The sequence below is a fragment of the Pongo abelii genome, chromosome 5, assembly GCF_028885655.2.
Source record: "Pongo abelii isolate AG06213 chromosome 5, NHGRI_mPonAbe1-v2.0_pri, whole genome shotgun sequence".
NCBI classification, from domain to species: Eukaryota; Metazoa; Chordata; class Mammalia; order Primates; family Hominidae; genus Pongo; species Pongo abelii.
The window spans coordinates 44340348-44354924 of record NC_071990.2 but is presented as its reverse complement, the minus strand read 5'-3'; the positions used below and the strand labels follow the sequence as shown (position 1 = coordinate 44354924).

Here is a 14577-nt window from a genome sequence, read left to right as displayed (position 1 = left end):
GACAGATTTAGGCTCAGAGCTCAAAGGGGTTGCAGACTCTGGGTGAGCCTTTGTCCCTGCCCTTGAGAAGGTCCCAGTTGCCTAAAGCTCTTGGCCAGAACTTAAGGAAACCGAGGGCACAGGTGCATAGCAGTACCTACTGTGCCTGCTAGATGCTTGGCGCCAGGGATTTTGTTTACTCCTTACAACAACTCTTTGAAGCAGGTTTTACTCACCTCAAGTTTGTAATGTGGAAACTGAAGCTTGGTTGTTAATTAATTGCCCCAAATTGCATAGTAATGGGTGGAGCCAGGATTTAGGCTTGGGTCTGACTCCAGAGATCCTTTCTTTCAGCACTAGACGGAATCCTTGTTGGCAGAACAAAGGGAGAAGAGGCTTTATGTTGCCCAGCTTGTCCTTTTGAGCACATAACATCGTGTTAGCCAGAACATAAAGGTGTATGAAAGTTAATACAGGTCGGTATTTCTTAGCTTTTATGGGCCCTTTGAAAACCTGAAACTTGCTAAGGGTTGTGGACCCTCTCCCTAGATAGTGCATATATGCAGAGGCACACATAGGTTACTCTGGGTACAATTTCAGGGATTTGAGGTCCCCCTGAAACCTCCAGTGGTTCCCAAGTTGAGAACCCCTGTGAGAGGTGTTTGCTAACAATGTGACAGATGAGAAGAGATGACTGTCCATGCCCTGCATAGAGCACATACCACAGTGCCCAGAGAGGTCTGTACATACTCGTTTCAGCCTGTTTTTAATAGAATTGGAAACAATCTGAATAGCCATCAGTAGGGGCCTGCGTAAATAAGCAAAGTCCATGTGTGCCATGGAGTAGCACACAACTGTTCCAAGAAAGGATGGTGTAGGTATAGATAGATGTAGCTCTCCAAGACATATGTTGAATGGAAAAAAGCCTGCTGAAGAGTGATATACCTCACACATTATTCTGGTTTTTGTTTGTTTGTTTGTTTGTTTTTTTAAGACAGGGTCTCACTCTGTCACCCAGGCTGGAGTGCAGTGGTGCAATCCCAGCTCACTTCTACCTCCATACGCCAGGTTCAGGGTGTCTCAATCTCCTGCATAGCTGGGATCACAGGCCACCATGCCCAGATAATTTTTGCATTTTTAGTAGAGACGCGTTTTCGCCATGTTGACCAGGCCAGTCCCGAACTCCTGGTCTCAAGTGATTCACCCCGCCTCGTTCTCCCAAAGTGCTGGGATTACAAGCATGAACCACTGCACCCGGCCCCACACACATTATTTATGTAAAATCACTTAACAACATTATTTCCTACAAATACAGAAAAATGTATGGGACTGGGTGCAGTGGCTCACACCTATAATCCCAGCACTTTGGGAGGCTGAGGTGGGTGGTCACTCGAGACCAGGAGTTCGAGACCAGCCTGGCCAACATGGTGAAACCCCGTCTCTACTAAAAATACAAAAATTAGCTGGGCCTGGTGGTATGCACCTGTAATGCCAGCCACTTGGGAGGCTGAGCATGAAGATCACCTGAACCTGGGAGGCAGAGGTTGTGGTGAGCTGTGATATCACACTACTGCATTCACTCCAGCCTGGGCACCAGAGCAAGATACCCTGTCTCAAAAAAACAAAAAAACAAAAAAACAAAAAAAACCAGAAAAGCAAAAAAACACAAGAATGATACCCAAGACAGTGCTAATAGTGGGAGTTCCTTTGGGGAGGAGGGAGGTAGAAGGTTCCTGGTCAAAGGTGACACAGCTCTATAGTGCTTTAATTTTTTAATAAAGAGACTATATCCCTCTATTATTTGTGTACTTAAAACCACAAATAATTTTAAAATGCAATGCACACACCATGTGTATGGGGGAATGAGGGCAAGAGGAAGGGATTCTGAAGGAGGTGGTGTGGGGTAGAGCTTTTATATCAGACAAGCCTGTATTCCAGTCCTGACCTTGACAATTACCTGCCAATGACTTCAGGCAAGTCACCTTACTCTCTGAGTCTCAGCCTCCTCATTTGAGAAGTGGGGATGACAATGTCTGCCTTCCAGGGCTCTTGTGTGGATATGGAGTAGGCCATAGAATTCTTGGCACATAGTAGGTGCTCAGCATATCAATCGTAGCCATTATTGTTATTTCAAATTTCAGCCAAAAATAACCACTTGAGCTCTTAGTAGGTGACAGTTGGATTAAGGACGTTGGGACTGTATCTGGTTCAATCAGGGATGACTTCCTGGGGGAGGAGGAGCTTGAGCTGCTTAAATATATGTGGGAAGTGGGGCAGCATTGAGTTAGAGAGAGGGCTGTGTGCAGAGGCCAGGGAGGGATTATGCCTGTGTGCCTATTATTAGTAATGATATTACATATTTCCATATTATAGACAAAGAGGGAGAGTCCAAATAACTTGTCCACAGACACATAGCTAGTAAGTGTAGGGTGTTCACATGGAAGGGATGGGCAGAGGAAGAGAAATGGGAAAATGCGGGAAACTGGGATAGTTCCGTGGCAGGAGAATGGAGAAAAAGAATGGGCTTTGTAATCAGAAAGGCTCCTGAAGAGAGGGATGTGGGGGATTTAACAGGCCAGCCATTGCCCTTTACTTAAAAAAAAAAAAAAAATGCCCAGGGAAGATGTAGGACCTTAAGGTCTTACCTTTGCAAGATGCTCTTGACAGAGGCCACTGGCTCTCCATCTCCCCTGGGCCCAAGCAGAAAGGATTGGGGCCCCTCCCCACAGGAAGGGGTGCTAGGCTGAGTAGTCTTAGGAGGCTGGGGGTCTTTTCCCCAGGAACCCTCCAAGAACTGGGTGGGTTGAGAGCTGGCTGGCAGTGCTGTGCCAAATGAAGTCACTGCATGCCCCATAACCTGGCAATTCCGCTTCTTAGGTTTTCAGGCCGAGCCGTAACGGTTCCTGTCAAGGACAGTCATGGCAGGGTTGCTGGGGTGTTGGAGGGAACTTGGGTGCCTGTCGCCCTCAGAGTGGGTAAATAAATGTGGAAGGTGCCCACCAGAAACTAAATGGGCCCACAGCAACATGAACGAGGTTTAAAACTACAGTGCTGAGCGAAAACAATTAAGAAATATATCTGTAATGTGTGTGTGTGTGTATATATATATATAAATAAAATGTACTAATTGTGAAACTAAAAAATACATGCACTTGTTTTGCAAGGACACATACAAATGGTTGGCTATGGGTTAGGATGAGGAATGAGAATAAAAATGAGATAAATGCAGAGTGTGGTGAAATCCAGTTCCTCTGTGGGTGGAAAGGGTGGCCAAGTGGTCAATCCACATTTCTGTGCATATTGTGCCATCTAGTGGGCAAAGGGGCTTTCAGCTGCCCTGGTCCTGGAGCTGGTGCAACTATGGCACCATGACATCCTGGGCAGGTGCTGCCTCAGCTGGGCCCCCGGAACAGAGGTGAGGGGTGAGCGCTGCCTGTCAAGTGGGGGCCAGGCAGCCATTTCTGTTGCAGCAGGGAGGAGGGTTCAGACAGGCCTGCCTGCCTCCAGGGGCTGTCTGATGTCAGGGCTGGCTCTTCACCGCCTGCTGTCGCAGGCAGGCAGGTGGTTCCTGAGGAGGGAGTGGCTGAGACTCTGATGCCAAATTTTCACATGTAGCCCTCCCTCCTGGCAGGAAACGGAGCATCTGGCAGGATCATTGTGAAAGCAAAGAGGAGAGAGGAGAGCGGGTAGAGACACTCAGAGTCTAGAGAGAGCAATGACTACCTTGAGGCGGAGTACAGAGGACAGAGCCTGGCACCAGACTGCCAGGGTTCACATCCCTTGGGCAAGTCCCCTGTGCATCAGTTTCCCCTCCTTGCAATATAATAGTACCTACCTTGTAGGGATGAAGTGAGTCAAAATAAAGCACTTAAAACAGGTCCCCTTTCCGGGTCAGGGCTGTGTAAGTGTTGTCCACTCTCAGTATCTGAGGTTCACCCAACTCCTGTAAAGCCAGCACCCTGCTCTCATCCTTCATGGGAGTCATGGGGCACGAACAGAATGCCCTGGGCTCATGGGGGTCACTGCAGCAGGGCCTGGGGCTATAGGCTAGGAAAGGACTCCAGCCATGGACCCAGGCCAAACTCTGGGGAGGGAGGTGGGGTGAAGCAGGGCGGGGCCTGGGGCTGGGGACACTGCATTCTTTTTTTGTTTTTTGAGACAGAGTTTCACTCTTGTCACCCAGATTGGAGTGCAATGGCGCCATCTCGGCTCACGGCAACCTCCACCTCCTGGGTTCAAGCGATTCTTCTGCCTCAGCCTTCCAAGTAGCTGGGATTACGGGCTCCTGCCACCACGCCAGCTAATTTTTTGTATTTTTAGTAGAGACAGGGTTTCACCATGTTGGCCAGGCTGGTCTCGAACTCCTGACCTCAGGTGATCTGCCAACCTCGGCCTCCCAAAGTACTGGGATTTTACAGGCGTGAGCCACCACGCCCAGCTGGACACCCCATTCTTGGGGTCTGTAAAAATACTTTCTCAGCCGGGTGTGGTAGCTCATTCCTGTAATCCCAGCACTTTGGGAGGCTAAGGAAGGTGCGTCACCTGAGATCAGGAGTTCGAGACCAGCTGGCCAACATAGTGAAAACCTGTCTCTACTAAAAATACAAAAATTAGCCAGGTGTGGTGGCACACGCTCGAGTCTCAGCTACTTGGGAGGCTGAGGCAGGAGAATTGCTTGAACCTGGGAGGCAGAGGTTGCAGTGAGCCAAGATTGCGGCATTGCACTCCAGCCTGGGCAACAAGAGTGAAACTCCGTCTCAGTCTTGGTTACCTCTGGGGCTTGATGGGCCCTGTCCTGCCCCACCTCTCTCTGCAGCCTCTGGCCATTTATTTTAGCTGCCCCTCCCCACACACCAGCCTCTCCAGGCTCCTGCACCACAGTCATCTTTCTAAAGCGCAGTACAGTTCAGCCTGTTGAAGAACCTGCCTTGGCTCCTCGTTGCCCAGAAATTCAGTGTAGACATCCTTGGTGGGCATTCAGGGTCCCTTCTGGTCTGGCCCATCCTGCCTTCCATGCCCATCTCCTGCCAGTTCTACTCTCAGCAACTTCATTGCCTCTCAGCTCCCACCAGGCCTCATGTTCCACATCCCTGGCCTTGCTCAAGTCATTCTCCTTGTTTTGAGTGCTCTTCCTCTCCACTTTTCCACCTGCCAAAATCCTCCTCATTCTTAGGGACCCAGTTAGTTCCTCCATGAAGACTTCCCCGGCAAACTGTGTCCCCCCACCCCAGGCTCCTGTCATAAACCACTTGTCATTAATCACTTAACAGTTATCACATTTTGTCACAGCCAGCCAGTTCCTATTCAGTGAGCAGAGGAAAGAAAACGTGGACTTTTTCACCAGACTGTATGATGGAATCTCAGCTTGGCTACTCACCAGCTATGCGACCCTGGGCAAGTTACTTAACTTCTGAGCTTCGGTTTTCTCATCTACTAAATGGAGATAAAGCTCGTATTTAACCCGGATTCCTCACCAGGCCTGCAAGGCCTTGCCTGCCTCCTGTCTCCTGTTGCTCTCCACATCTCACCCACATCAACGTCCGTGCCCCTCCTTGAACATTCTCAGTCCTTTCTTGCCTCCCCGCCTTTGCACCTGCCCTTCTCTACCTGGAATATTTCCTTCTCATTCCATCCTCCACCTCATTTCCAATGTCACCTCCTCAGAGAGGCCCTCTGCGACCACCTTCTCTAAGCCCCCCGCCTGGTTTTGCTTCATCTTATTTTCTGTTTATTTTCTTCTAGGGCTTATCCCAACCTGAAATTTCCCTACTTTCTGGCTTGGTTGTCAGCTCCGTGAGTGTGGGGCTCTTTTCTCTGGGAATTCAGAAGATGAACAGACTTGATACGTGTTAGTCCTGGCCTCTCCTCTTCCCCCAAGCCACACCTGCTCATCTGTGAGCCCCTTCAGGGCAGGGCATCATGTCCTCCTCATTTTTGCTTTCTTGACCCTGAGCAGTATGCCTGGTCCATAGTGAACCCTTAGCTTGTATTTGCTGCCTGCCTGCCTGTCATTGTCTTCCCCAACCTTTTACCTTAGCAGCCCATGGTGATCTCCTGATGGTTTCTAACACATGCTGCAGGTTACATGTGGGGCTGAGCCTGATATCTCCCAGAGTGGGAATGCCCAGGGGTGGCCTCATGTTTCTGCCACTTACTTTGGTTTCCAGCCCAAGACAGGATTTTGAGTGGAGAGTTTGGGGTATATTACTGGCTGTAGCATTAGGGACCTTGGCCACGCCCTTCATATTACCCTGCGTGGTAGGACAATACGTAGAATGGTCTGGTCAAACCCGAGAGACTTAGAGAAGGTCAAGAGGACACAGTGATGCCCCTCTCAGTGGGGAGATTGGGCTGTGACTTGTTCAGGCGGAGTGGGGTCTACAGAGTCTGATGAAGCTTCATTTGGTTCAGAGGAAAATTGCTCTCTGAACACAGACCATCCCTTCTTTTTTTTTTGATATGGAGTTTCGCTCTTGTTGCCCAGGTTGGAGTGCAGTGGCGTGATCTCGGCTCACCACAACCTCTGCCTCCTGGGTTCAAGCGATTCTCCTGCCTCGGCCTCCCGAGTAGCATGCGCCACCATAGCTGGCTAATTTTTTGTAATTTTAGTAGAGATGGGGTTTCTCCATGTTGGTCAGGCTGGTCTTGAACTCCTGATCTCAGGTGACCCACCCTCCTTGGCCTCCCAAAGTGCTGGGGTTATAGGCGTGAGCCACTGCGTACGGCCTCCATCCCTTCTTAAGCTGACCCAGAGGTCTGGTAATTGGGTGAGTGTGATGGCTCCATGTTACCCACCTCCTCTGGCATCAGGATGTAGGGACCAGTCCATTGGTATGCAGAGGCTGTGGTACCCAGCCTAGCATCAGCGATGCTGGGAAGAGGGAATGCTGTTGCCTGTCTGCTACTGTGGGAATGACAGAGAGGGCTGGAAGGAGTGGCCTGGCAGGGATGGACCCCAGGGCCCATGCCCTCCTCGTGCTCACTGAGCAAATGAAGCAGGATTCACTCCCTGCTGGGAGAGGGAGATTGGGGTTAGGGAGCACAGTGTTGTGCTCTCAGGTTTGAGGATTTATCAATAAAATTTCAAAAAGTCATTTTGGGAACTGGCATAAAGGTTGGTGGCATCTTATTTTGTCAAGTAAGGACACAGGATAGGTAAAAGATTAGTTTCCTACTATTGTATCCTAAAAAATGAATATTTTAATACCAAAAATTGAAAACAAGAATAGTTCTTTCCTAGAAAGGCCGAACAGCATTCTTATGCTGACATTTTGAGCTGTGGACAGGGGAGAACAAGGTCAGAAACCAGCTCTGGGAATTGTTGGGTTAGGAGTTTGGAGAGCATGTGCGTGTGAAGGGAGATAGCGTTGAAGCAGCTTGCTGGCCTGGTGGCGTGATTGGAGGGAAAAGGCCTGAATATTTCCTGGATTAGTCCAGAATATTTCCTGGATTAGTTTAGAAATTCTTCAGTCCCTTATATCACTTAGGCTTCCTGTGGATTAACTTGTTTTCTCTTTGAAAGTGTAAACATCCCATGGGCAGGGTCCATCAGAGAACCTCGACAAGTGCTGCCCTGTGCACAGCCTCCCGGGAGGGTGTCTGTGCAGGTGAAATCTGGCTGGGATAAACGTCAAGGGCATGTGTGGGGAAAGGAGAGGGAGGAAAGAAACCAACCCTTGCTGGTCCTTACTGTGTTCCTGCACTACGCTTAGGGCTTTTCATGAGTTAATGAAGAGTTGCTGCTTATCACCATTTTACAGATGAGAAAACTGAGGCCCAGAAAGACTCAGTGATTTGCGCAAGGTCACACAGCCAGTGGTGGAACCAGCATTTACATTCAGGCCTGTGTGAACTCAAGTTCAGAGCTTTTATTTCTCCAGCAGGCCAAGGCATAAAAAATTTTAAAAACAACTTGAGTCCCATCTTCCTGTTGGCATAGTGTCTGGCAGACATGTTTTTGATTCGTTCTGTCCATCTGGAAACACTGTGGCTGACTCTGTGTTGGCAGCTCCCAGGCCCTTGGAGGGGAGGTTCAAAACTCACATTTTTTTTTAACTTAAGAGAATTCTGGTAGAGTGCACATAAAAGTTGCCATTTTAACCATTTTAAAATGTTTTATTTATTTAGGAGACAGTGTCACTCTGTCGCCCAGGCTGGAGTGTAGTGGTGCAGTCTCGGCTTACTGCAACCTCTGCCTCCCGTGTTCAAGTGATTCTCCTGTCTCAGCCTCGCGAGTAGCTGGGATTACAGGTGTGTGCCAACACGCCTGGCTAATTTTTTGTGTTTTTAGTAGAGATGGGGTCTCACCATGTTGCCCAGGCTGGTCACGAACTCCTGAGCTCAGGCAATCTGCCCACCTTGGCCTCCCAAAGTGCTGGGATTACAGGCGTGAGCCCTACGCCTGGCCTTAAAGTGTATAATTTAGCAACATTTAGTACATTGAAAATGCTGTGCAGGCTGGGCACGGTGGCTCATGCCTGTAATCCCAACACTTTGGGAGGCTGAGGCGGGCGGATTGCTTGAGCCCAGGAGTTCAAAACCAGCCTGGGCAGCATGGGGAGACCCTGTATCTACAAAAAAAATACAAAATGAGTTGTTGTGATGGTGTGCCCATGTAGTTAGCTACTTGGGAGGCTGAGGTGGGAGGACTGCTTGAGCTCAGGAGGTTGAGGCTGTGGTGAGCGGAGATCATGCCACTGTACTCCAGCCTGGGTGACAGAGTGAGACCCTATCTCAAAAAAAAAAAAAAAAAAAAAAAAAGAAAAGAAAAAAAAAAAAGAAAATGCTTCTTGACTGTCACCACTCCCCAGTTCCACACCGCTCCTCAGTCCCTGCCTTTCAGCCCCTGGCAGCCAGCAATCTGCATTCTGTCTCTAAAAATCTCCCCATTCTGGACATTTCCTGTAAATGGGATTGTACACTATACGGCCTTTTGTGTCTGGCTTCTTCTCAGCATAATGTTTTCAAGGTTCATCCATGTTGTAGCATGCATCGGTATTTTATTTCTTTTTATGAGACTGAGTAATATTCCATTGTATGGATATACCACATTTTGTTTATCCATTCATCAGTGGTGGACATAGGGGTTGTTTCCACTGTTGGGGTTGTGAATAGTGCTGCTGTGAACATTCTTGTGCAAGCTTTTGTCTGAACAAGTGTATTTAATTTGTTTTAGTCTATACTAAGAGTGGAATTTCAGGGTCCTGTCGTGCTTCTGTGTTTAGCTTAAGGTGGAACTGCCAAACTTCCATGGCAGCCGTACCCTTTTACATTCCCACTAGCAATGTGTGAGGGATCTCATTTCTCCACATCTTCACCAACACTTATGTTTCATTAAAGATTTTTTATTATAACCACCCTAGTGGGTGTGAAATGATAGCTCATTGTGGTTTTTATTTGCATTTCTTAATGACATCAATCATCTTTGCCCTTCACTCTTTGGGGGGTCACAGGAAGGCCTCTCCATGCCATGCCTCCATGCCTCAGAGTCATCTGTCTAGGGGTGGTGTGAGGGTTAAATGAGAAAATCATGTGAAGAACTCAGCATCTACGCCAGGCACATAGTAGGGGCTCTTAAGACCAACTCAGGCAGTCCCAGGCCTGCCCCTGTCAGCTGGTAGGGAGGCTGGCTGCTCAAAGGACCCCCCTGGCTCTGACTAACGTGTAAGTTAGAGCTGCTCCCACGGCCTGGCAGTCCCCGCTGCCCACTCTGCCTCCACTGTCCTGGACTTCCTGGGGAACTGTGACCTTTCAGAGGCTGGGATGACATTTATGGAAGGTGGCAGGTCCCCTCCACCCCTTTTCCATTTTCATGGACCCTCCTGGCCCTTGGGTGCCTTCCCTTCTAGGTGGTCTCTCAGCACTGCCCTCTGCTACTGGAGCATGACGGGAAGTGCCTGGAAATCTATCCCCTCCATGGTGGCCCTTAGCCAATGACTGAGGTGCAGGATAGTGAGGTCCCAGCTCCCTTGCCTGGGGCAAGGACAACCCTGAGATGTAATTTACACTCCCAAGTTCCCCTGCGAGATCAGGCTGAAGTCACCCTCTGCAGAATTTTGCCTGAATCTGCACCCTTCTTGGCCTCTTACTTTCTTGTCTTGCTCCCCGAGTCCCTCTCCAGTTTCCCTGGGAGCACTCCCAAATCATTTAGCTATGAATCCTCATCTCAGGATCTGCTTCTGGGGAACCTGATCTAAGACATGGAGCACCTACTGTGTGCCAAGCCCCATGGCAAATGCTCAGATAGACAAAGATAAATAAGATGCAGTTCCTTCCCCCAAAAGAGCGCATGACTTGGTTGGGGTGGTCCTGATCACAGTGGTAATGCTAATAGCCCATGTTGTGCACCTTCTATGTGCCAGGCCCTAGGCTGAATGTTTTACATACATTAGTTGATTTAAACTTTCTAGCTTTTCCAGTTCTAGGTGCTTCAGCAGCTGCGGCTTAAGGTGCAGACATGGCAAAGTCCAAGAGCCACAACACACACAACCAGTCCCCAAAATGGCACAGAAATGGCATCAGGAAACCCTGATCACAAAGATACAAATGTCTTAATGGGGTGGACCCCAAGTTCCTAAAGAGCACGCACCTTGCCAAGAAGCACAACAAGAAGGGCCTAAAAAAAGATGCAGGCCAACAATGCCGAAGCCATGAGGGCACATGCTGAGGCTATCAAGGTCCTCGAAAGCCCAAGGAAGTTAAGCCCAAGATCCCAAAGGGTGTCAGGCGCAAGCTCGATTGACTTGCCTACATTGCCCACCCCAAGCTTGGGAAGCGTGCTCGTGCCTGCATTGCCAAGGGGCTCAGGCTGTGCCGGCCAAAGGCCAAGGCCAAGGACCAAACCAAGGCCTAGGCTGCAGCTCCAGCTTCAGTTCCAGCTCAGGCTCCCAAAGCTGCCCAGGCCCCTACAAAGATTTCAGAGTAGAGATCTCTGTCCGCCAACATGAGGACAGAAGGACTAGTATGACCCCCCTGGGCTGCCATCTGCATGGGGCTGGTGTCCTCCTCTGCTATTTGTACAAATAAACCTGAGGCAGGAAAACAACAACAACAAAAAAAACAAAACAAAAAACACAAACAAAAATCTTCTAACAACTTTGCAAGGAGATGCTATTATCACCCCACTTTACGGATGGGAAAACTGAGGCCCAGAGAGGTGAACTAATCTGTGGTCCAGGGTTTTACAGCTTGGAAGTGGCAGCACCCACCCTGAGACCTGTGCTCTTATCCACTCCTCTTTCAGCATGTTTCAGCTGGGAGCGGATGCCCCAGCTGCTTGCATTCAGTAGAGGAAAGAGATTCTCCAGGGCCCTGCTGTGACTGGTTGTAAGGGTGTTTCATGACTACTTTGTTGCTGATCTTGGATAACTTTCTTTTGTTTTTTTGAGACAGAGTCTCACTCTGTTGCCTAGGCTGGAGTGGCTGGAGTACAGTGGCACAATCTCGGCTCACTGCAACCTCTGCCTCCCTGGCTCAAGCAATCCTCCCACCTCAGCCTCCTGAGTAGCTGGGACCACAAGTGTGCCACCATGCCCTGCTAATTTTTTGTGTATATATATTTTTGAGCCACTGCACTTGGCCCAGATCTTGGTTAACTTTTTATGAGTGATTTAAATGAAGAAGGAGGCTGGGCATGGTGGCTCATGCCTGTAATCCCAGCACTTTGGGAGGTGGAGGCAGGTGGATTGCTTGAGGCCAGGAGTTTGAGACCAGCCTGAGCAACATGGAGAAACCCCATCTCTACAACAAATACAAAAATTAGCCAGGTGCAGTGGCATGCACCTGTAGTCCCAGCTACTCAGAAGGCTGAGGCAGGAGAACCACTTGATCCCAGGAGTCGGAGGTTGCAGTAAGCCAAGATTGTGGCATTGCACTCCAGCCTGGGTGATGAGAGTGAAACCCTATCTCAACAACAACAAAAAAGAAGAAGAAAAAATAATGAGTTAAAAACCCATCCCTCTGATAGCGTTATTCCCGCTTACCTTCTGCTCTGCTTTCCTGAGTAAGAGACAAGGTGGGAGTGCTGCCCGGGTACCAGCACTGCCACCCCTGGGTGAAGCTCCCATCCCAGGTGTTGTGGTATAAACAGGGTATCAGTTGTTATACCCCAGGGGGAATCAGAAGCGCTGGCTCAGGAAAAGCCAGGCCATGCTGTCTGAGAGTGCGCTGGGGTAGGTAAGAGCACAAACTCAAGGCAGGCTGGCTGGGGCCAAATCCTAGCTCTGCTGTGTGCAAGCTGAGTGACTTTGGGAAAGTTACTTACCCTCTCTTTGCCTAGGTTTCCCCATCTGTAAAATGAAGACAATAATAGCATTGGCCTCTTAGGGCTGTTGTGAGAATTAAATGAGATAATATACCTAAAGCAGAACACTGCCTTGTACACAGTAGGAGGTATACAAATGTTGACTATTATCATTGTTAATTAAAGGAAAGGCCAGGCAAGGCTAAGACTCCTGACTTAGGAGTCACCCAGCAGTCTCCTGGTAGAGTCCCTGAGTCTGGGTGCACTCTCCCAGACTGATGTCCCTGGATACCTCTGTGTTCCCGGAGGGCAGGATAGAGGCTTCTGCCTCCTTCTTCCCCAGCCCTCTCCTTCCTGGCTTGCATCTGGCCCATGCAGGCTTCCTGGTGCTCTCCTGAGTTAGAGGCTCCTGGAATGGGAGTTGGGGCTGGAGGGCAGGCTCTCAGGGACATGGCCTCAGACTCTGAAAGAAGACATGCTGTCCACTGGCCTGAAGGCCTCATGGTGGGGTATGGGAGTGGCAGCTGGCACGGTGCCCTGCTCCCGTGAAGAACCCAGTTCTGCCACTAGCTGGCTGTATGACCCTGGCCAGCTCCCTCCCCTGGTCCTGGCAGCTCTGTCTGAGTGCACACTAAGCATTGCCTCATTTAATCTGCAAACTTGCCTGGTGATTCCAGTCCTCATCATACAGACGTGGAGGCAGAGGCAGTGAGAGGAGCAGCCACAATAAGAGCAGGAGGACTTTCTCAGTGATAATGACCCAGGACTCGGATCCAGGCAGGTGTGGTTCAGGTGAGGTGCCTCAGGCCACGTGCAAGGTGGAGCTGGAACCAGAACCAGGTCTGCCTAGATGTATGTGGCTCCAGTGCCTGACCCTTGGCATCAGTGATAAGGCCAGGTCCGAGGCTGAGCATTTGTCAGGACCCCCATGCCTGTGTCCTACAATGCGGCCCCTGGCCAGCCGAGGCAGGCTAAGAAGATGCAGGGCAGAGGTTGTGTGTCCCCTGGCAAGACTGGGTGGGGTTCCCTGAGGTCAGGGGCTAGTCCCCTCACATGGGAGAGTTTCTTACTGAGAAGTTTTTCTTTTTGAAGTTTTTATTATGGAAACTCTGAAACACATGCACAAATAGAGAATAAGGTATAATGAACCCCACGCACTCATTCCCAGACTCAGCAGCTATCAATTTATGACCAAGCTGGTTTCATCCACCTCCTTGCCCCCCTCCCCTGCCCCCACACCTAGATTTTGAAGCACATTTTTAACATTATATCATTTCACAGATTTTTCTAAATGTGTGTCTAAAGGTAAAGACTCTCGTTAAAGAAAAAAAAAATCACCTGAATTCCAGGAATTTTTTTAAAAAAAAGTTGAGACAGGGTCTTACTCTGTCACGCAGGCTGGAGTGCAGTGGTGTGATCATAGCTCACTGCAGCCTGGACCTCCTGGGCTCAAATGAACCTCCTGCCTCAGCCTCCTGAATAACTGAGACTACAGATGCAAGCCACCATATCCAGCTAATTAAAAAAAAATGTTTTTAGACATGGGGGTCTCAATATGCTGGCCAGGCTGGTCTTGAGCTCCTGGCCTCAAGCAGTCCTCTTGCCTTCGCTCCCAAAAGTGCTGGGATTACAGGCATGAGCCACTGTGCCTGACCTCCCAGGAACTTTTGTAAGAGTGACGACTTGCTTCCCATTTTCTCCTGGCACCCAGCTCAGGGCAGAATCACTGCTCTAGTTTAAGGTCTGTCCTCTTCCACTTCCAGGGCATAAAAGGGGCCCAAGGTGGGTGCGACCCTGCGTGTACAGCAGCTTGACTTCGGCCAAGAGCCTCCTCTGCTGTGGAGGGTGCAGGGAGGGGCAAGCTCTGAGGTTAGGCCCAGATCTGACCCTCATGGATGGGGCTCCTGGCTCCACCTGAGCCTGCACTGGGGACCTTGGGGACTCTTCCTCCCTGTGGATCTCAGATGTGGTCCTCAGTGTGGACCGGGGGTGTGGCTAGTGTTACTCAGGCCATGGCAGGCTCACTGGCATCACTGACCTTTCTCGTTTGGTGTTTATTCCTTTCCTCCCTTCCTCACACCCTTCCTTTGTTTCCCCATTTTACTGTCTTTGATGCCTTTGTTTGTATGGTTCCTGCAGGTGGACGTTACTCTTTTGTAAACACGTAGTTTTCTTTTTACTTTGATAAATGTCATTGTGTTATAGATCTCATTGAGTCAACACTGTATAAAATCTAGCCTTGAGCTGGGCATGGTGATGTACGCCTGTAGTCCCAGCTACTTGAGAGGCTGAGGCAGGAGGATCACTTAAGCCCAGGAGTTGGAGGCTGCAGTGAGCTATGATTACGCTACTGCACT

At 49.6% G+C, this 14577-nt stretch overlaps 1 pseudogene; it reads left to right on the top strand.

Annotated features, from left to right (window-relative positions):
- Positions 1–6280: 6280 nt before the first annotated feature.
- LOC129059944 (large ribosomal subunit protein eL29-like) lies at positions 6281–13461 on the top strand (annotated as a pseudogene).
- Positions 13462–14577: the final 1116 nt, after the last annotated feature.